Source organism: Natator depressus, chromosome 8 (assembly GCF_965152275.1).
Source record: "Natator depressus isolate rNatDep1 chromosome 8, rNatDep2.hap1, whole genome shotgun sequence".
In the NCBI taxonomy this organism is placed as follows: domain Eukaryota; kingdom Metazoa; phylum Chordata; order Testudines; family Cheloniidae; genus Natator; species Natator depressus.
Genome location: NC_134241.1, coordinates 23,615,469 through 23,638,967, shown reverse-complemented (window position 1 = coordinate 23,638,967; position 23,499 = coordinate 23,615,469).

Sequence of the window (23,499 nt, the reverse complement as noted above, 5' to 3'; positions counted from 1 at the left end):
CCTGTTTACCGACAGTGGCCAATGCCAGGTGCCCCAGAGGGAGTGAACTTAACAGGTAATGATCTAGTGATCTCTCTCCTGCCATCCATCTCCACCCTCTGACAAACAGAGGCTAGGGACACCATTCTTTACCATCCTGGCTAATAGCCATTAATGGACTTCACCTCCATGAATTTATCCAGTTCTCTTTTAAACCCTGTTATAGTCCTAGCCTTCAGAACAGAGCTTCCTCAAACAGTGCTAACAGTTCCTCCAGAATAGGTAGATTAACATGACTCTCTGTTTAGAACAGCACTGAACAACTTCTTCCTCTTCAAAACTCTCATTGTGAATAGAATATTCAGCCACTTTACATTGAGGACCGCTTCTAACTCACTGGTTTCAGACTGAATCAGCTGATTAGCTGCCCCTTGGTAGGCAGGGTCTATGTGAGGGCAGAGCACTTTTAGGAACTGTTTCAATGTAATATCAAAAATGATTTTTTCTATTAAGTCCATTTGGTTTTTGAAAAAAAATCCACACCACCTAGAACAGAAGCTGAAGTGAATAAACTGTCAGTTTTGGAACTGTAACTCCAGTTAGTGATCTTAACCGTTAGGATACATTCCTGCATACCAAGAAAATAGAGACTTTTTTGCTTACTTATTAACCTAAATTTGGGATATTGTAGATTATGTACTATATGTATGTTATAACTTTTAAACCAAACTTTGTACTTTTGCTTGAAGAAACATTCTTGTTTAGGTAAGTACTTGGTAAGGTACTTATTATGATATAATCATACTGCTTCCCAAGGTATTTACTGTACAGCGGATGTGATATTACATTACTTGTATGTTATTGAATATTTCTAAATAAAAAAGCAATATAACTTTGATGCTCTTTTCCAGGATATTAGACCATCCTATTGGGCGATCGTTAATGTGCAAGAGCACAGCCTGATTGGTTCTTCTAGCCTTTTTTCCTTAGTTGATTTAAACTAGATTGTATTTATTTGCAATTCAATGAAGAACTCGCATAAAATTAAATCTGTGAACCTGACTATTTTTCTACAGAATTTAAAAGTCCTTTTGGGAACTGCTTTAATTAAAGAATTAGTCAGGAGAACACCTGTTTAGGTGTACTGTGGTTTTAGTTTGAAAAACACTGATTAAAACTTTTCATTTGACATTAATTTTTTTCACTGTCCCCAAAAAATCTATTGAAAGACAGAAATCAGAAGAGCATGTTCTCTCCCACATGTCAAAAAAGGTAAATCAGATCCTGCATCAGGTATCATTTGTAGCTTTGCTATTAAATATGCATTTACAAAACCGGTAGCATAAGTTACTAAACACAAGCATGTTGTGAGTGACAATGCGTGGTCAATTACAGTGAACACTATTCTGTGTCTGTCAGTTGTAACTGTAGATCTCGCACCTTTCGGCTTCCACTTATATCAGTGTTGGACTATTGCCCATGACGCCCTTATGTGCGATACATCAGAAGACAAATTCATTAAACAATTTGTTTGACTCACTTATATTTTTTGAAATCAGATTAGCAGTAGTAATATAAATGATTTTTTAAAATTTAATACATTTAGGTGAAACAGAATGTAGCAGTATTCAAATGCAAAAACTCTATCTTGAAGTAGCATCAGAGTTCTGACTCAAACCTACAAAACCCCAAAAAGTTAGACTAAAATTGCATCCGACGCTTCAGCCTTAACTGGTGCTAGAATGTGAAACTAGTACTTTAGTGCCAAGTATCAGACCGTGTTAGTCTGTATCCTCAAAAACAACGACGAGTCCGGTGGCACCTTAAAGACTAACAGATTTATTTGGGCATAAGCTTTCATGGGTAAAAACCCACTTCTTCAGATGCATGGAGTGAATCTGTAATTTTCCTGTGAAAAATGTCTTTCTGTGGAAAACTTTGTATTTTTGTTGAAACCCCAAACACATGACCCCAAAAAGTTTCAGCTGAAACACACAAAATTTCAATTTGAAAATGCTGACATTGTGTCTCACAGGAGTTGTCGTTAGGCTATTTCATGTCCGCATTCTCCTCTATGGACAGAGTTGCCCAGCTGGATTATATTTCCCAGAATGCACTGTGGCATTTTAGCAAGAGGGGAGATGGGATGAGTCAGTATTTGAATAAGAACTTCAAGGAACACTTTGGAGGTGCTGCAAGAAATTAGTATTGATGATTCAGGAACTCAAGCAAGATGTTAGAGGTGCGCTGTTGCTGTGAAGAGGCCATTTTTTCAATGAGATGTAAAACTAAGGTCTCTTTCATTTGTGGTCATTAAAAGTTGCAGGGTGCTAGCTGTGGTGAACTCTAGTGTCCGAGTCAAATTCCAACTCTGATAACTGCATTCTCCCATTCTAATGCTCCTCTCAGAAACAGTTGTATTCTGTTGACACAACTTTCTGTTCCACCACAAAGATAGCTCTATTTCCTTGGTGGATGAAGTGATCACAATATTTTCTTTACTTTATCAATGTTTGTAGAACACACTGATGCCCTGAGATGGAAACCACTGGAGAACAGTAAAGTATTATTACTACTTTCCCAATGCAAGAAAGAAATGTGGCAAAACTCCAGTCCGTGCCTATCATGTGATGGGTAAACTGTTTTTAACAGGATCCAGGCATCCAGGGAAATTCTGGGACCAAACAAAACATTGTTGGGTTAGAGAGGCAAGCACGTAAAATAAGACCACAGTTGATTAGAACATTGAATAAGTTAGTGAGAAACCTTGCAGTTGTGCTATAGTTCAGCAAAATTTCAAAACAAAAAGCCTCAGTATTCGTTTGCCCTGGGCTTTGCCAACTTTGTGTTAAAAGCCTTAGCAACTCTGGCATCCTGATTCTCACAAGACAAAGCCAATCCCATCGGAATGCAATGATATGCTTACTCTACAGCTTTGGCCAGGCTTCTACATTCATGGAACGCTGGAAATCAGCACCAAGAGCATCTTGCCTGATGCATCTGCAAACAACTGTGATTCCTCTCTCAAACTCTGGCTGCAGCTTCCCTGTAGCTTTGCCAGAGAAACGCTCCAAAAAAACCCACCAATCCAAATGGAAAGTTCTGTCCTTAACTTTCTTTTTTGCAATGAAATGTCATGGATTCTCAATTTGTTTTGCTACTATGGACATTGGGAGGAGAAAATGTAATCTGTTTTAATTACAGGCAAAGTTTGAATGACCTTTTACGAAGAGATCTTTATTGAAACTGTAGTTGTATAAGGAGATTATCTGAAATACAGTAGTAGAATCCAGTACATAGCATAATCCAGTATTTCTCAAACGTGGGGTCCTGACCCAAAGGGGGTCTCAAAGCTTTTGTAGGGAGGTCGGAAGATGGTATGGTATTGCCACCCTTACTTTTCAACTGCTGCTAGTGGCAGCTGGGGAGCTCTGAAGGCAGAACAGCCACCAGCAGCAGCACAGAAGTAAGGGTGCCATGGTATCGTATTTTTGGGAGGGGGCTCATGACAGCCTGAAATATTTTCAAAGGGGGTCCCAGCACAAAACCTTTGAGAAGCCTTGCTATATCTGAGTTGCAGTTGTAGAGAAGATCAAACTTGTGCAGATATCTAACAACATAATATGGCACCGATCCTGTGAAGACTTATGCGCGTATTAACTTTATCTATCAAAGCCAATGGAATTCCTCACAGGACTAATCAAGTGCCTAAATCTTTACAGGACTGGGGCTATGGTGAATTCTGAAATACATCTGCCTAAATTCCACAGCTAGCCTTTCACTTCTGGAGAGCTAAAGTAAAATTCTACTTTTGCTAATAAACAGAAAATCGATCAGGGATCGCTTTCTAGTTCCCATTTGTGTTTATTCCCAGACTACTCCATTAACAAGGCCTGCTCTGGAAAATAGCAGAGCTGTACTGTGTGTTTTAGGTGCACTGCAGACCTATTCATCATCCTCACTGGTGGGTACTAAATTTATATGCAACTGAGGTTTTTTTTTTTTTTACAAACACAGAGAAGTATAAAAACATCCTTTCAAACAAGACATAACTTTGCTCAACAAGGCCAAAAGGTGTGATCCTACCCTTTTTTATTCTGAGACAACAGCAGATGACCATCGAGGGAACAAAGGAAGATTTATATTTACATTATTGTGATATATTTCTTTCCTTCAGTGCAGATGGATTTTTGTAAAAAAACAAACAAACAAACAAACAAACAAACAAACAAAACCCTGACTTCTAATTGCTGCATTTCTGAGAGCAATAATGGTCAGACATAAAAAGACTGATATCACGAGGGGTGAAATCTGGGCTCAGGAGAAGTCAATGCTATTTTTGCCATTGACAGCTTTAGGGCCAAGTGTCTAAAATGAGTGATAAATGGGTACAGATAAGAGGTATGCATTGAACCCATTTCTGAGCGAGGAGTAAAGTGCACCATTTGGAGAATTTTGGACTTCCTCGAGAAGTGAATATTTGAGCACAAAAAATCAAGACTATCTGAAGAAGGCAAGCATTTTAAAAGCAAAAAGAAAAGGAGTACTAGTGACACCTTAGAGACTAAATTGGTTAGTCTCCAAGGTGCCACTAGTACTCCTTTTCTTTTTGCGAATACAGACTAACACGGCTGCTACTCTGAAACCTGTCATTTTAAAAGCAGCGCCTCTGATGGGAGAAAACTTTCTGTGAGGGCTTTCTTGTAGGTTATTTTTTTCCCTCGTCCTGACTTTTTATGTGAAAAACAAGCTGCGAGCACAATGTTTATAGTAAGTATAGCTTTACAAAACATTAACACAGCCTCAAACAGTGAAAAGCTTTAGAGGCTCGACAGCAATGGAGTGGAAACTGCTCACACATCTCAAATAAAGGGAGATAGTTTAACGCTGACCTGCTGGGGAGAAATGGCCTTTTTCTAGAGTTGGGACTCAGGAATGCCTTGAGCTTTGCAGATGAACTGTGAAAGCATGTGTTAAAGTAAACAAGGAAAATCTTTTTTCAAAATGGTCCTATGTTTTACTTCACATAGATCCACTACTCTCTAAAAACTGTGAGCTCCACTGAAGTATCAATGAAAGTTCCAGACACAGCTTAAGGAAAGTATGTGGCTCACAATTTTGGGGGTGGGATAATCGATTTTTAAGTTGCCCAATTCTCTCCACCTGTACCAACCTTATTTTTTTTAGACCCCAGCCATTCTTTACAGTTCCAAAATGTTCAGATAAATGTGTGTGTGTGGGGGGGGGGGGGGGAAGTTGGATGTCTTGGGGGTGGGTCCCTTAGTTCCAGTCCCACTCCAGCTGACTGAGGCTGGAACCAGAAATCCATGGATCTTATGAAGGCCAGCCTGTTCTTTGTGAAGTTTTTAATCCAATTTTTACAAACTTCTGAAGCTTGCATACAAATTTTGGCTACTGAACCAAATTCCAAAATTGTTGAATTTTTCTCATCAAGAAATAGTATCTAGTGTCCATTGACAGATAAATTCGTGTCTTCAACGATATTAGGGCACGCTCTACCCAGGAAAAAAATATTACATTTTCTATACTGAGTTCTGTTTCTATACCGTTTAATTGTTTTACCTGAATAGTGTTTTACTTGAATATGAACTTTTCTAACTGTTCTCTTGAGTAGGAAATAAATTGTGCACAGGCCACAGAAATCTCATGTAGATCTCTTTAGGTACCTATCCTTCCTTAAACCACCTTTCTTTAAAGGGGTTCACAGCTCTGCCATCTCAAGGCTCTTTATAAAATAGAGTGAATACTATAACCCAGATTTTAAAGATGGAGAAACTGGGGCCTGGATCCTTAAAGGTATTTAGGTGCCTAACTCTCCTTGATTTTTAATGGGAGTCAGGCATCTAAATACCTTTGAGGATCTGGCCCAGAGAGCACAGCCAGAAAGAAAAGCCAAATCTGCAGACTCCCTGCTCAGTGCCCTCGCCATTAGACTCCAGCTGCACTGTGCCATGCACAGCTTCTAATGCTGGGGCTAGCACCATGGTGTAATTGAGAATTCTGGTTGAAGAAGTGAAAAATGGCATGAACATCTGAAAGCTACACAGCAATGTAACTAACAGCTGGTGGTGTGTTTAGCATATGCTCATGCAAACTACAGCAGTGGGGGGAAGAAAATACCTTCCCTGACTCTTAAGTTATTGAACATTCATAGAAAATTATGGAGGAAAGTGGCTTTTCCGCATTACATATAAATCTCAGGCATTTCTGCAGTATGTGGTTGCTCAGAAATGTGTCACACAGTGTAGATGAACATACATTGAAAAAAGATTTCCCTGCTAGTTCAAGTGATATGACATAGTAAATATTAGCTGAGATTAACTGGTTAAATGTTAATAATGTACTACAAAGGCTTATTTCCACCTTGAGAGGACAAGAGCTTAATTTAATATAATAATAGCTCAGTTCCTCAAAGCTCTGCACAGACACTAGCCAGTTAATCCCCCCTGGCTAGCACTTGCTAAACTATTTCGTTCCTTCCACCCACAAACTTTTGACTGCAAAATCTGCAGCCAGGTTCAAAACCCCACTTTAGTGCAACGCCTGGATTTTAGCAGCTCCTTCTCCAGCTGCGTAGAGCTGCACCCTGGGCGCCTCGCTCCTAGGCTCTCTGGAATAGCCACCCACCTTGCTACACCCTTCTGTAATCACAATGTCCCACGAGCCGAGGGAGGGGAACTGCGCGTTGGGAGGTGAGCGGTTCTTTGCAAATAACAAACAGTGGTTTCAGTCCAGTGAGCAGTTGTTGACCTACTCGCTACCAAGTGAAGCGAGACAGGAGGTTAAAGCCATCCAGCAGCTCCCCCCTCTCCCCTACAACTGGGGATCATTTGCAGAGTGCCTACCTTTTCTCTTGCACTTGGCAGCTCCTTATCCCAGGAGGGAAACAATAGGCAGCAGCCTGCTTTCTTAGCGCCTGACAGCCGCCCACTCCTACCTGGGAGCTGCCTGCTCCTACAGTAAACCTCCCCCTGGATGAGTTGCTCCTAGGAGGTAAGCAAGTTCCCTTTGCTGAAGTTTTGTTCCTCCCTTTCCCACAGCTGAGTGGCTAGGTGGGTGTGAAAGTTACCAGCGATCATCAGAATCCAAAGGGGGTGCAGGAGGTGAGGATGTGAAACGCTGGGGCAGGCTGAGACTGGAGCAGGAGAAAGCGGCAGGCTCCTTATAATTGGAAAGGGGGAGTGTGGGGGTCTTTCTCCCTGTTTGTTGTCTGCCCCTGCTGCGCCCACACCCTGAAGCTGGAAGGCTGAGGAGCGGTTGTTTGTACTTGTCACTCTGTGTCTTGGTCTTGATTTGTCTATATCTCCTGGTTATTGCTTGCTGCAGCTTAATTATTTCCTACATCTGAGAAGCCACACATCATAAGCTCAGCAGGGATCGTGTTAACATTAATCCTTGCAGTGATGAAAGGCAAACAGGCAGCGTTTAACTGCAAACCAGTTCTTCCAGTACAGAGGGACGTGCCTTATTCTTACAGCTATTAGGAGAGCTGGCCTAACAGAGAGTTTGTGTTCTGGTGTTGGGGGTTTTTTTGTGTGTGTTTTTTTGCAAAAATCTTCACCAAAAGATTGACCTTGGTGGTGTTGGGGGAAAAAATTGAAATTTTAGCTCTAACTTACTATAGCATTAAACTAGAAGACATAGGCCCTGGCTCAAGGGAATTACAATAGGAGGCCCTGATCCAGCAATTGGGTCTTTGTGGGTGGATCCTTGGAGTTTCTGTGCTGGTGTGTGTGTGTATCTGAGGGGCCAGTTGTGTAGCTGGGCTGTAAAGGCCCAGTTCTGCAGACACTTAAGCATGTCCTCAACTCTATTGACTTCAAAATCTGTTTTACTATTTGGCAGTGGGGGAAAGACACCCATATCAACAAGTCTCTAACTTGAGAAATGGCCAATTAAGACTAACGATACAAAATGGGGAACGGTGAGAGAGCTGCACATATTTTTTTTAAATCCAAACAAAATACAGTACTAGTGGGATACCACAAGCACTCCAGACAAAACTGTGAATGTGTTTCACTTTCTCTATCATATCAGTTCTGCAAGGCCCTGTATATTTGTGGGAGGATTTAGGAAAATATATTTTTAAGATTCATTTCAAAGAGTTATATGTACAAGAGAAAGGAGTATGGTAGAGAGGATCAGGCTCTGTTCCCAGTAAATCTATACTCTGGGGCAATCCCACCACTTGTTTTTTAAAATTGCCAGCTATTCAGTTATAGTCCTAACACAGAACTGGAACAGTGTGCCGCAATTTTAAAATATGTGATTTTTAGGTAAGATCTGTGCGGTATTTGATACTGCATGGGAAGATGATTTGTACCAATAGATAGAGGGCTTGTCTTCACTATGGGGGTAAGTTGACCTAAATTATGCTACTCCAGCTAACATGAATAACGTAGCTGGAGTCGACGTAGCTACGGTCGACTTACCCCGAGGTTTTCACTGCGTTGCGTCAACAGAGACGCTCTCCAGTCGATTTCCCTTATGCTTCTCAGGAAGCTGGAATACCAGGGTTGATCAGAGAGCTCTCTGCAGTTGATTTAGAGAGTCTTCACTAGACACGCTAAATCGACCCCTACTGCAGCAGTGTCGATCTCTCCGTAGTGCAGACCAGCCCAGTGTACCAAACTGTTGTCTTATTCCAAAACTAGTATTATTTTCTTCATTAGTATCATGTGTGTCCCATAGATGCTTTGATGAATGGAACTTGTTTTCTAAGTAAAATAGAGTAGTTTAACAGTCTACCACCATACAAAATTCTTCTAAAAAACAAGAGTTCAACATATGCTAACCAGTTTTTTGTGTACCAAGATGTCATTATTGCCAAAACAATGAACTTGTAAAATTCACATGTTCTCTGCAGAAGCTGATAGATCTTTCCATGCCAGAGTAATATGATAGTGGGCCAAATCCTGGGCTCCTTACTCAATAAAAATTTGGACTGAGTGCTGCTTGCATAAGGTGGAGAGGATTGGGACATGAATGTGTTACTGATTTCTCATTGATCCACAGATGTGCGGGGGGGACGGGACGGGACAGGCAAATGTTGTTCTTTGGAATTGTGAGAAAAACTATTCTTCTGGTAGGTAAATTTTGAACCTAATAAGGTTGAAGTAATGTAGCATATGTTCCCATGGCTTGTGTGGTAGAAAAGCAAAATGTTTCTTCAAAAATGTTATTTATTAATTATACGGTGCCGTAAATGTATTTGGCACTATATGCTAGGTAGAGTGTGCCAAACAAAATACAATGCACCCTTTTATAACCCAATCATGTAGCTGGACATCTATTCTTCATGGGAGGTATACCTTTGAGATAGGCTTCCAGACCTCTTTACTTTCAATAATTTGTGTCTGAAGCAGCCTCTGAAAACAAATGTCAATACATGTATGACTGGTGACATGCATGACATTTCACCATGGCTTGTTAGCATAAATTGTAGTTGCTAAGCAACTTTTTAATAAATTCAGATTAATCAATGACAGATTAATTTGAATGGCAGCTGGAGTGGCTCAGGACTCCTGAAAATCAGGCTGCTTCTTTTTAGGTGACTTGAAAACTTTGACCACTGTCTCCAGGTGAACTGGATGACTCATTACATGTTCATTATTTTCTTTAATAACTGCAGCCATATGGTTTGTTTGTTTTTTTGGTAGTAAAATAATAAATAAATTGCATTTGGCCATAGGGTACTTGGCTGCTATGATTTACTATTTGCCATCCTTTTTGCCTTAGATTTTGGTGATTTTTCTGTGCTGTGGTTTCTCCACACTTGCTTGCTTCAACCTGCATTCATGTGATACTTTGGATCATTTCATCCTATCCCTTGCTGAAGACTGCTGGTTGTTCCATAGGTGTGATTACTTCTTGACTCAGAGTGGTGCTTTTGAAGCCTGATAAGGAACCATCTGACTCAAAAACCTCATTTGGAATATCTGCCTTTGCCCCTGCTTCGGGTTAAACACCATCACCTTATTTTGTATCACTGTTCTCCCATGGCAATTGGACATTAACCCTGGGAGTTCTTTGTATCTTTGCCATGAGACTCGGCAAGGTCAGAGGAGTGTCATTTCAGTGCTACTACACATCGGTCGGAGGAGCATGAACAGATCTTTGATTTGTACTTGATTGCCTCTAAGCCCAGTGTCGATATCACCTTTTCTGAACCCTTCTGACCAGTCTTTTCAGTTCTCATTTACAGTTGTTTAAATGGCTGTTACTGTCACTATATTTATGCTCATAACTTTGAGTGTCACTCATCACAAATTGTTTCATCTTCCATTTTGATCATGGCAAAAAATTACTTGGATAATTGTAAGCCGTTTTTTACCAAACTGGGCAAAGAGGTTACAACTTCTGTGTGTCCACAACAATAGATAATATGGGCAAAGTTTTCAAAGCTGCCTAAATCACAAAATTTTTGAAAGTGACTTAGGCACGTAACTCTTATTGATTACAAATCTGGTCATAAGTCACTTGAAAATGGAACTTGGAGTCCTGGTAATTTAGGAACTTTTAGAAATGTTACCCTACAGGTTCTGTGGGGATAACTCTTGTAAATGTTCATTTTTGTTTTTCACGCTGTGGGAAGCTGCATAAAGGCCTGATGCTGCATAACAAGACAAATTATGAGTGTGAATCTTTATAAGCAGGTGATAATGTGAACCACATAAAAATATATTTGGGAGAGAGAAACAAAAAGATTCTCGGGCTGCTGAGTTACAGAGAATAAATGAAGTATAAAAGAGATGGGATATCCTTGGTTGCTTTTCTTCCTGGACACCATCTACAAATAAACTACTAATGGGAACTTTTATTCTTACGTACATTGAGGCTATCTAAGTATTCCTAGAGCATAAATGTTAAAACATTTGGAATGTTATGGGTCCTGACAGAACAACCGTTTTTAAGATTTCCTCTTCTCTTACAACTTTTCTTCCTATGTCTGCCTTGTCCGTCTGTCCTAGGGCATGATCCAACTCCCAGGGAAGTCAATGGAAAAGCGGCTTTTTGCTTCAGTATGGGATTAGGCCTCTGCTTGTGTCAAGGTTCCTTCCCCACTCTGAACTCTAGGGTACAGATGTGGGGACCTGCATGAAAGACCCCCTAAGCTTATTCTTACCATCTTAGGTTAAAAACTTCCTCAAGGTACAAACTTTGCCTTGTCCTTGAACCCTATGCTGCCACCACCAAGCATGTTAAACAAAGAACGGGGAAAGAGCCCACTTGGAGACGTCTTCTCCCCAAATTATCCCCCCAAGCTCTACACCCCCTTTCCTGGGGAAGGCTTGATAAAAATCCTCACCAATTTGCATATGTGAACACAGACCCAAACCCATGGATCTTAAGAACAATGAAAAAGCAATCTGGATCTTAAAAGAAGAATTTTAATTAAAGAAAAAGTAAAAGAATCACCTCTGTAAAATCAGGATGGTAAATACCTTACACGGTAATCAGATTCAAAACATAGAGAATCCCTCTAGGCAAAACCTTAAGTTACAAAAAGACACAAAACCAGGAATATACATTCCATTCAGCACAGCTTATTTACCAGCCATTTAAACAAAAGGAAATCTAGCACATTTCTAGCTAGATTACTTACTAACAAGTTCTAATACTCCATTCCTGATCTGTTCCCAGCAAAAGCATCACACAGACAGACAGTCCCTTTGTTCTACCCCTCCTCAGCTTTGAAAGTATCTTGTCTCCTCATTGCTCATTTTGGTCAGGTGCCAGCGAGGTTATCTTAGCTTCTTAACCCTTTACAGGTGAAAGGGTTTTGCCTCTGGCCAGGAGGGATTTTATAGTTCTGTATGCAAAAAGGTGGTTACCCTTCCCTTTACATCTATGACAGCTTGGAAACGGGTTGGTTTTAGTGGTGAGAGCAAAAGTCTGTGTGTATCTTGGTTTTATTCCTGACTCACCCCTGTGGCATTGGGCTACTGGTTTCCTCTCTCTGCTGCCCTTTACGGTCCATAAAATGGGAATATTTATAGCCACCATCATGGGGTGTTTTGATATCATCAGACTGCAACCCTGGGACCTGTTGGTACCAACTGGCAGAGGACACGGGAAGCATAGCGTTTTACAGTGGCATGTGAGGTCTCTACCAAGAGCCAGTAGCCCACTGGTCGTCATAATTATTGTGAAACGTACGTACGGATAATATTTAAGGACTTATATATGTATACTAAAAATATGTTCTTAAGGTCTTGGAGTTATGGCAGGTCACCGGGAGACGACATACCTCCTGCCTGAAAGGAACATTTCCAAGGTAACGAGATCTCTTTCCTGTCTGGTCATTTGCGAACTATATGCCTCACAATGTAGGCCTACTTGCGTATGGAGCCAGGGGCCGAATGAAAGATTGCAAAATCTACAAGAGAGGAAATTTACAGGATGAAACAAATAGCAGGGTGTGTGTGTGTACTGTTTCTGAATAAAGACAAATAATTGTTATATATTGGGGGTGCAAAGAAATATGCAGGATTCTTCACTGTGGCTGCAAACTGACAGTGTGTTTGTTTTATGAAAGAAGGGTCACACAGGGCCATCCGATGAAGTGATCTGTAGCTCATGAAAGCTTATGCTCAAATAAATTTGTTAGTCTCTAAGGTGCCACAAGTACTCCTGTTGTTTTTGAGGGCCTGGCAGTAAAGCGTTGAAAGGGTTTTTGGTGAGCAATACAACGTAAGACATGAGAGTATCTAGTTAATTAAGTTTAGGCTCTAGAATGCATGTTATGATTTTATTTTATGTGTAACCATTTGTTTCCAAGACTTTGACTTGTTATCGCTTGAATATCTGTGCTTTGTTAAATGAAGTTACGTTAATAGTGAAAGTAAGTCTATCTGAGTGCTGTGTGCTAGGCAGAGACGTGACCTGGGGTGTACTGTTCGTTTGTTTTTGGAAGCAGCGAATCAGTGAATATTGCAAGAGGCTGGGGCTGACAGTGCAGGGAGACACTCAGAAGGCCCAAGGGTTGGGGTCCGTGTGCCAGTCACTAACCTGTAGAGTAACAGTGAAGCCTATGCGACCTAGAAGGGAGGGCTTGTGTTGCCCATAGTCGGTAGAGTTGCGGAGCTGACCTATGTCTGGTTCAGACAAGGCTTCCTCACGCTGAAACTCCATGAAAGTGCTATTGTATGATAGGAAAGAGTCAGTTCAATATAACTTGACACCAATAAGACTGTCATCAGGTATAGCAGCACGCAGAAATCAGAAAACAGATTTAAAGACTGGGACTGGGAAAGTCTGTCTGTAACAAAGATTAGCTAGTGGTTCATGCTGCATAATGCTTATGCAAGGCTACTGTTAGGGCCTCCCTTTTGTTGTGTAAATAACCTCAGTACGTATGTCATAAGACCTAAGCAGTGTGGGACAGTGTCATTATCCCCCTTTTACAGGTGAGGAGACTGGAACACAGACATCCAAGTGACTTGCCCAGGAGGCCTCTAGCAGAGCCCAGGTTTGCTGAGTCCAATCCAGTGCCCAATTCCAATTACTCTAAAAACTTGCAGAGTTGAATAGACAATAACACTGTCTCAATAGGTTTCTTAAATTATCTAATAGTACTCTGAGTGTGGAAGAGGATATAACTGCCTATAAAATATTACAGGTTGGCTCATTAAATTGTATGGCAAGGTTACAACTTTCTATTAATTTCTCTATGATTGTTTTCATCAGTGTTCAGTGGGGTGATTCCAGCTGTGTAATCATGCAAATGAGAGCAACATTTGGTTTAGCAGCTTTGCAGGGATAAGCTGAATCTGTTGGCTAAGACTCATGTTTTTATTTTAACTTTTGTTGTTGTAATTGCTTTTGTGGAGAACTTGCGGGAAAAAAAATTGGGTTTGGGGTTGTGTTCCCCAGTACATGCAATTTTAAACTTTTTATAGATCCAGTGCCCACTGAAGTCAATCTGGAAGACTTCTGTATACTTCAATGGACCTTAAGGGCTAAATTCATTCCTGGGGTTACTCCACTGCAGTCAATGTAGTTACATCAGGGATGAATTTAGTCCTAATGCATTTGACTTTCACACGTGTTCAGGGAACAGCGTAACCTGTTCACCACCCTCCTTTAAACATGTAAGATTTCTTGAGCTGTAAAATGATACCGCTATAAGCAGTTATTTCATTCTCAGTCCCTTTCCTAGCCTTCTTCTCCCTGAGTAGTCCTTGCATATTTGATAAAGTGAATAATAACCACTCAAACTCAAATGATGATGTATTCATCTAACATTATTCCCTTAAAATACAGATAGCCCCTCTTAATATTTCTTTAAATTACTTGATGGCTGTGTACATCTGACACATTATTACATGGATGAATGACTTCTTCTAACTTATTTTGGTGCCTACATTTATATCAATGTTTATTACAGAAATAGTCAAGACCCTTTCACCGTGAAGGCTTTGTGGAAAGCAACTCAGTATTGTGAGAGAGAACCTGTTTGTTTTCATTTTAGACAACGGCACTAGCAAACTGGAACTTTTCTTTCCTTATGCACATGGCATATAGATACATGAGCACTGAAGTAACATAGAAAATGTGCGGTGCCAGACTGAAGCACTGACAAGTGAAACATTGTGCTTTTATCAAGTGACTGGGTGTGTGCTTCTAAGACACACCTATGGGTAAGCAGTAAGTGAAGTTTTTGTATCCATTCAAGGCATGACCTCTGTTCAAGCTGCCAAAAGTTATGACAAAGGGTTTTGAGAGTCTGTACTGGGCTGAAGCACTCTTGTATCTTTAACCCAACAGAACTGTTTCCAGAGGATTCTTTGCCTAGTGCAGCTTCCAAATTAAAAGAGGAAAGGAAAATGAGAAGATCACTGCAATATGTTTGGATGTGTCTCCTTAGATTTTGCTAGTTAACATTTTATCTTGTAAAAGCACTTCCTTGGCTGTCTGAGAGATTCGACTGGAAATTTTGAGTCCTGTAGATATGTAGCATGAAGTATTTTCCCCTTTTGTTCTCCTGAAACCTGTTTAGTGATAGTGGAAAAGGTTAAGATGAAAGAGGTGCATTTTACGATCAGTATTTGCTTTGAATATATAGATCAGTGTTTGAGTATTTTCTTTTCCTGAAATGTAGCCAGAGCCTTCAAGGTGCTAGACCACAAGCATTATTAGCAGCCAAGATTCAGGGTGCTGGATTCTAAAATCTGTGTGATGTACACCTCCTACAAACAGCCCTGAATGGAACCCAGTGTGCTGAGCTCTTTTGAAAAATATTCTTTGACTATATTATGATAGTGCTTAGCAGCCCCATTATGTTAGGCACTATACAGACACATAGTAAGACAGTCTGTGCTCCCAAAGAGCTTACAATCTAAGCAAACTGAATAGACAAAAGATGGGAGGGGAAATAGAGGTGCAGCATTTTGAAATTATTTGCTGAATATTGCTCAGTAGGTCGGTGGCAGAGGTGGGAATGGGACCTAGGCCTTCCAATCTCAGTCCAGTGCCCCATTTGCCAGACCACATTGTCTATCATCAAAAAGATGTGTCAGATTGTGGGGGCTAAACTGCATTGAAAAGTCTTCCAAAGAGGACTGAAGTTAGAAGAGGAAGCTGGGAATCTGGATTAGAGGGTTCTATCCGAAGTGCTTTTACCAAGTGAATTAACTTCTCTATTAACTTCAGCTATCCTTCTATAAAATAATAATTTTTTCAACCCACAGCTGTTTTAGGAGAACTGTTTTTAAGCATCATGAGCTTCATGTGAATTTACACAGTCCCTTCTACACACAGTATTTGGATAGTAAACCAAATACTTTATTCTCTCTATATAAAATGTCTTATATCCAAAGTTTTCAACATGAAGCCTAGAATATTTTTTCCTATTTGGTCAGTATTAGTACCATATTTCATATTGGTGTGGAAATAATCCTTGCTTTTAGAAAGAAGAGGGCTGGATTTGGTGTCATCAATTACATGTTTTTAAGAGGATAGAATAAAGGTAAAGCTCATCAGTGTAGGAGACAACTTTCTTGGGGGCTGATCTGAGACTGTGGACCTAAGGAACACAAACTTTACCACCTTCTACTCCCAGTGCATGGTACATTACTTGTGGTTTCTAACGTAAATACATAACAGCAGGTATATTTATCTCCCCCCGCCCCCAAAAAAGACCTCTACCAAAACAAAACTCTCCATTGCACATGCTTCTCCCCCTGAGCAGAAGATGAAAGACCTCACCAAACAGCATATGGCATGTCAGTCATGTTGCCGAATGCACTGCAGGAAGGTGCTCAGACACTATGGCGATGACTGTTGTATCAGAACCTCAATATAACTGAGATCTAATATGGAAGTGAGGTGAATACTGGAGACAGAAGCAAAAATGGAGATGGATTTTATACACGGTCACTGTGCTTTTTTGGTTTTCTCATAAAAAGTCAATGTGAAGTAGCATTCTCTGCTTCCTGCATCTGTTGTTGTAAAAACACTGGATGGAACGTCTCATTTGCACTCTGCATCTTCAGGCAAAAATTAATTGTATGTCAAACCACATTTTGTGGTGGTGTTCAGACAAAATTATTCTTTGGATTTCTTTCTTTCTCTTGCTCCTACCCTTTGGCAGCATTGGCAAGCCTGCTATGAAGGCAGTAAGCTGTAAAGGCCTAATTCCTCCTCAGCTACGCTAGTGTAAAAACCAGGAGTAATTTGCAAGGAGTCAGTGTAGTTATACAATTGTTATGTGGAGTATAAGCGGGAACAGAATAAGGCCAGCGGTTTGGACAATATTTAGGTAATGACTTATACTGACTTACTGACAAACACCTGTATTTGTAGTGACCTCTATCTTTCTTATTAAAGCATACTTGCCTATGTGTATTGGAAACGCTGTACAAACAAAAAGTTAAACATTGTTGTGAAGTTATTTAGTGAGTTTCAAAATTACTGGACCAAATACAAACAAAATCTAAGCTGGTACATTTACATCTTTTCTTGGGGCCCTTAGTTTATAAATGACATTGGTAAGTGAGCATGAATTTAAGTTGATGTGCATCTTCAGTCTCTGTACTAGAACATCAGACTGAGCATTCAGAGACTTGACTTCTATTCCTTTCTGCCACTAGCTTGCTGTGTAGACCAAGGGCAAGTCATTTCCACTCTGTGTGTCTGTTTTCCTTACTATCCTTTACCATTTTATCTGTTTAGACTGCAAACCCTTTAGGGTAGGGACTTTCTCTGTGTGTTTGTACTGTGCCTTGCATAGTGTGGCCCCAACTTCAGTTTTGGCCTTTAGGTGACAAAGTAATACAAATGATCTCTGATTTTGGCCGCCTGAATCTGCGTCCCTAAGCTGATACATTTTGCATGCCAAGGAACCAGAAAAAGCTGTAAGCTAAAGAAAGGGCTGAACTGTTTTTATTTGCATCGTGCTGTTGGTTACTTTTTATCCTACACTCTTCTACTGCAGCCCTGTGCATATCAGTCACAGCATTGTAGAGTCCTATGGACTCATTCGGCCAAATTCAGATGAAATGTGTAATGAAGGGAGGAAGATGGTTACATGTTGGTAAACTGATGGTAATTTAAATACTGTAAGTCTGTTCAGAGAATTTTTTTTAATTGGTGCAATACATTCATTGGTGAGACGTGAAGGTAAAAATTACACCAAGGTAAACTTTCTAGACTGAATTAGGTTCTCTTCTAAATTTGGCCCCTTAGCAGCTTTTTCGTTATCACAACTAATTCCATTAATCTGAAAATGGGTTTGTAGCATGTTGCTGAACCTTTAAAATCACAGTGTGCTCAACAGGAGAAAAACAAACAAACAGCAACCCCCCAAACTTCCTGCTAGAGCTGGTCAAAATTTGTTGGAAAAATGTGGACGAGTTTGAGATGAAATTAGCCCAACTGTTTCCCCTTGTTTGTTAAAGTTTATTGACTAGCTCTATAGATTTTTATTTTCAACAGGTAAAAAACTAATTTTTTTCCAAATAGCTTCGCTTGCCACATGCTTTGGAGTCTTCACTAAATGCCTAGACCTGCTAGTCATAAAAAAAATCTCCAGAAACTATCTAAATCTGCCCAGTATTTCCAGTAGTGATTTTTGTTGTTGTTTATTAATCTAATTGGGACACTAAAATGAACCCCGCCCCCTGTATTTTAAAAACGTTGGGATGTGCTGCTTCTGTCACTTTGGCTTTTGGTGGGTGTATGTAATAAAACTACATTGTTAGTTTGAGTAATGGCTCATTGATTGGTTGTTTAATGCCTTCTTAGGCTAGAAATGATTTTCATCCTGCTAATTTGGTTCTGTCCTATTAGGAGACATTCTTTCTCTGCCATGTTTAGCAGATTGCTGAAATTAGCCTGGCTATATTCTGTTGAACAACAGTCACATCTTCAAGTTGTCAAACGCCTGGTCTTGCCAAAATGTTTTTGTATCTGTCCTAGTTTCATCTCATTGATAATGTCGGCGCAGCTCTGAGAAGTGTTTGTTACTTAACTGCAGCTTTGAGACCAGGAGGGTTAGGTACACAATGTGTCATTTGTAACAGCTACTAAAATATAGGCTGTTGTTTCTTTTGATTTAAAAAAAAACAACTTGTTGATGGAGGCAGGGAAGAAGTGGAAGGCTTCCCTCATCAGATCAAATCAAATCGGAGGAGAATTATATTTAGTCTACTGACTTTAGGGTAGAATGTAATGTTGGTGTAAACTCTGAATCTAAGCCCTGATTCAGCAAAGCATTTAAGGAGGTCTGTAGCTGGAAGCATGGGAGTAATGATCCCATCCTTATTCAGCAAATCATTGAAGTGAATATCTAGTCCTTTGAAAATCCAAGTGTAAGCTTTTGTTTAAGTGCGTTGCTGAATCAGGGTCCGAATCAGTACTAGGAGGGAGTCAAAAGTCATTACAGTCTTAGTTGTTCAGCAGCTTCTGTAAGAGATGGTGGTGGTCGTAGTCTGGTTCCTGGTAAAGAGTTGTTGTCACCATCAGAACTGGTGCTAATTCATATTCTTGTTGGCAGTCTCCATAGATACTGGAGCACAGAGAGTGAAATACTTCCTTATCCACCGCAAGGCGGATGATTCAGGGCTGAGGCATGCTGGCAGGGTGTGATGTGGGGAATCTTACTGGGCTGCTGCGCATGCTAGACCAGTTCTGTAGATCAGTAGAAAACTTCAGTCTCCCTTGTTGTAAATTGGAGACCTTAATCAAGCGTGAAGATATATTTTATAATGAATGTATGGGATTAACACTAATGAATCATTAGTTAGCAGTATCCACCTTCAGTATCTGTAATGCACGTCCTCAACTTCTCTATGGAGCTTGTCGACTACACTGGATGGAAAATTGTTTTCTGTCCCCATAAGGATTTTGAAATTTTTTCCTGTACCAAATTGGGATGAAGAAAATATTTTGCAAACTAAAAAAGCCCCTTTCATTTCGGTCAACTGAAATGTTATTTTTCAATTTTTACACCTTTCCCCCCTCCCCCCACACACTTTAATTTATACTTTAACAAAAAGTTAAAGAAAGTTAAATTTTGAAACAAAAAGTAATTTTGATCCAAAAAACTTTTCATTTTGAAAATGTCAAACTGTGACACTTTAACAATTTCAAAACCTTTTCAAATTGGGAAATTTGTCAAAAGTGACTCTTTCCCTGGTTTTTGGTTTTGACAAATTGGCATTTTTAGGGGGGAGGGGAGCAGGAAACAAAAGTTTAATTGAAAAATTCCTGACCAGCTGCACTAGCAAGAACCTTAAATCCTGTTCACTGTTATATCTATATGCATAAATTCATAACTTGTTTTGTTTGTTATAACTCTGCCATTGTTCCATGTATTTTATGTTTTGTTATAATATTGCTATCTATTAGTCTTCTTTTTAAATGTTATCCACTTAACTAACAAATTTTGGTTTGTAATGAGGGGAGAACTATTTCTTTGTGGATTACGGAATACAAAATTTTTCCTTCTGGACAGAAATGACTAGCTCTGAGACCAAAGAACATGGAAATCTGCTCTAGATTCTGGAGCTCACGGGGTCATTTGTGCTTCATACTGTTTCCAATCTAACAGTAGAGTGGGAGAGTCCTGTGCATTACTGCAGGCATGTGTTAGACACAATGATAAAGTCTCTTTGCTGTGTAGTTTTTAATATGCTGATATGACAGACAAGTTTTAATGAGTATTCTGGTAATTAATTCAGACTAATCTGTTGAACAATGAACAATCTGGTAATTAACTGAACTTGATATATGATAACTAATTAGTTGATATAACAAATAGCCAAAGTATAGTTAATATTTTTAAACAAATATTTTAATGATATTACAGAACATCTTTCAAACATGTTATAAATAGTTTGTTCCAGGGGGATCTTTTATTTTAGGACTCCATATTTTTTTTTAAACTTGCTGTGCAGATAGGAAGGTAGAAATTTAGCTTTTAGCACAAAGCAATAACTAAGGATTGGTGGTCTCTGTCACTGACTTGCTGTTTGACCTTGGACAAGTTAGCTGACCTCTCTGTTTCAGTTTAGCCATTTACAAAGTGTGTAATAACAAAGTATTTATCTACCCTGCAGAAGACCTATAAGAATTAATGTTTACAAACAGCTTTGCAATGCTTGCCTGACACAAGCTTCCACAGTATCCACTAAGAAGCCCCAATATGTGCCTCACATTTATCACAGATTTCTTTAAATTTAGAAGGAAACCACATATCTGGAGTCTGAGATTAACACAGTAACTATTGGCAAATGTTTGCTTTTTAATTGCAGTCACTGTGTATAAGTAGAAAGTGTTGCTAGAACTGTTCAGGCCACTGGTTATAAATAATAATCACTGAAAAGTTAGCCCTCTCTTTTCATGAGTCACTGATTATAAAACAACCTGATTTATGCAAATCCAGACCAGTTTAGACATGTGTAAACAAGTCATGGTTCAAGCACTTCTTCAGCCCCATAGCCAATGGATGTTGGGAGTAGTTCATGGATTTGGTGGTGGATGGAAGGGGACAAAGCAAGGGTGGCTGAAGTAGCAGTGGAAGGGAGAGGTGAAGTGAGCTGCTATTTTTTGTCTTGGCCAAGACTCCTGCTGGATCCTGAAGACCCTGGGTTTTGCAGGTCTCAGCTGCTTAGTGCAACCCAGTTGGTACTCTCTCACAACCTGCTTTTGGGTCATGTCCCACCATTTGAAAACTGCTTACCCAGTCCATCCATCCTTTTGGTGAACAGAGCTATGAAGTGGGGGAAAACATTAAATAAATTTATTTTTAAACATTAAATAATTTTTGTTTTTGCTCTAATCCTCTGGGGATAGGTAGAGACCCTGGGGTGGGATTTTTCAGAAGTGCCATGGGTTGGTTTAATTCTCTTCCCATTGAAGTCAAGTCCCATTGACTTCATTAGGGATAGGGTTAGGCCACCACTGAGCCACCACCACTTTTAAAAATCCCACCTTCTAAGCCCACGGTTTTGTCCAAATTTTCCAAAGCTGAACAGCAAAAATAGAAACTGTTTTCTCAGGGACACTTAAACTGAGATATAAAGAGAAGTCTCAACCTCTTATCTTAAACAGAGTCCTTGAGAATTGGTCTCTTCCTTCCTCCTGGAGTATTTCTTAAACCTTTTACCTCCTCCCCCACTATAACCTGACACCCAAGTGTTTACAGGTTTGATGAGATATTTTATGTTGGGCTGCAGGTATGGCGTGAAACTTGCATAAATCCACTGCCGATGCCTGTTTGAATAACAAATGCATATTTTAAAATCCCCATCCTTTAACACAGGAGACTTCACTGCAATTCTGAGGGAGCTTACCTAGATAATGAAACATGGCGGAATCTTCAACTCTTAATAATTAAGGTTGAACCTGGGATGACCCTTATGTGTATCCTGAATGGGTTAAATTATCCTGACATAAAGGAAATAGGTAACTTCTGAGATCATAGATCTTTGAGGATTGTCTTTCCAGGAGCATATGGTGTACATTTCAACTCCTAATTCTCTAGCAGGAGTTGTGCCCAACTGTTTGAACAGTTGCTCTTAACAAATTATATAAGAGAAGAGGGTTTTGCCTGCCTTCCTTTTGAAGAGATAGAAATGATTTAGAAATAAAAGAGGAAGGGAGCTGAAGAAAAGCTTTTTAATTAACAGTCTTGGTTGTTATGTTGTTTCATGGGGTGTGAACTACCCATTTCATCATTCCGTTTCTTTATTGCTCTAGTCACACGGGAAACCTCTGCACAGTGTTCTTCATTGTCTCATTAGTTGATTAGATTAAGACAAGTTTTAGTGGAGTTAATGGTGTTAATTAAAAGGGTGATTCTGTTGAAATCTGGAAAATGGTCCTACTTATGAGAAGATAGGGATTGGTGTAGCAGAACAGACCAATGATCCGACTAGTTAAATATCTTGTTTCGTGCTGTGACTAATACTGCATGCAGTTGGTACCCAAAATCTACACGAAGCACCTCATTGTCTAATACTATACAATAGGAGGACACTCTTTTTACTTCAACTTATGTTCTAAAGCATTTTCCACTTTTAAATTATTCAAATGTAATTATAGCCAAATATCAGAAGCTTGTATTATAGATACATGTTCACAGAGTAGGGTTTTTGGAGGGGTTGGGGGAAGGACGAACAAAACCCCAAGAAAATATTTCAACAAATTTTGGGGGCAGTCCAGCCCTCGCTGAAGTCAGTGTTGACGGCAGTGGTGGAGGGTTGTCTTAGTAAGTAGAGGAGTCTCAAAAGCCATATTGAATATTTTTTTCAAATTTAGCTCTGTGACGTTCTTCCCCTTACAACTCCTGCTTCTCTTTTGATTTTTGCTGACTTGCTAACATGAATCATCTGGTTTGCATAGACAATCATTTTTTTCCCATTTGCTACCGTCAATTTCTCTCCAATGTGATATAAATCCCCCGCAGTCAGTTCTGCGTATTAAAAATGTGATAACAGAAGCTTAGAGGAAATTTAAAGGCAACCACCACCCTCTCTCTTTGTTCCTCTCTATCACTTTTCCAATGTGCATTCTGCATCTGCATTAAGAAAGCTGCTCTGTGGGTCTGGAAGGTTCAGTGGGCCAGTCCTGTAGACCAGCTGTTCTCAACTGGCGGGTCTGGGGACCGAGAGAGCAGGTTTCAGGGATCTGTCAAAATAAATCGGGCTTCAGCCGCAGATTGGAGAGAGCTAAGGGAGAGAGCTCTACCTCCACCTCCTGACTCACCTCAGCAGGCCATCCAGCAAGAAGTTTCACACTGGTTAAATAAAACAAAAATAATGTTCATTTTTTTATATTTGTACCTATATCATCCTTTTCTTTTATATATTGTGTGGGTTTAACTGCATTACTATCACTATAATATAGCTTTTAATCTACTGGATATGCAGAAAAACAGTTCTTGTGACACAGCTGGACCATGAAGTTTTTATAACATGTTCTTGCACTTGGAACAGCCCCTTTCACCAGCAGGTGTCACTACACTATAGTCATTGCCAGATGGAATATCGGAAA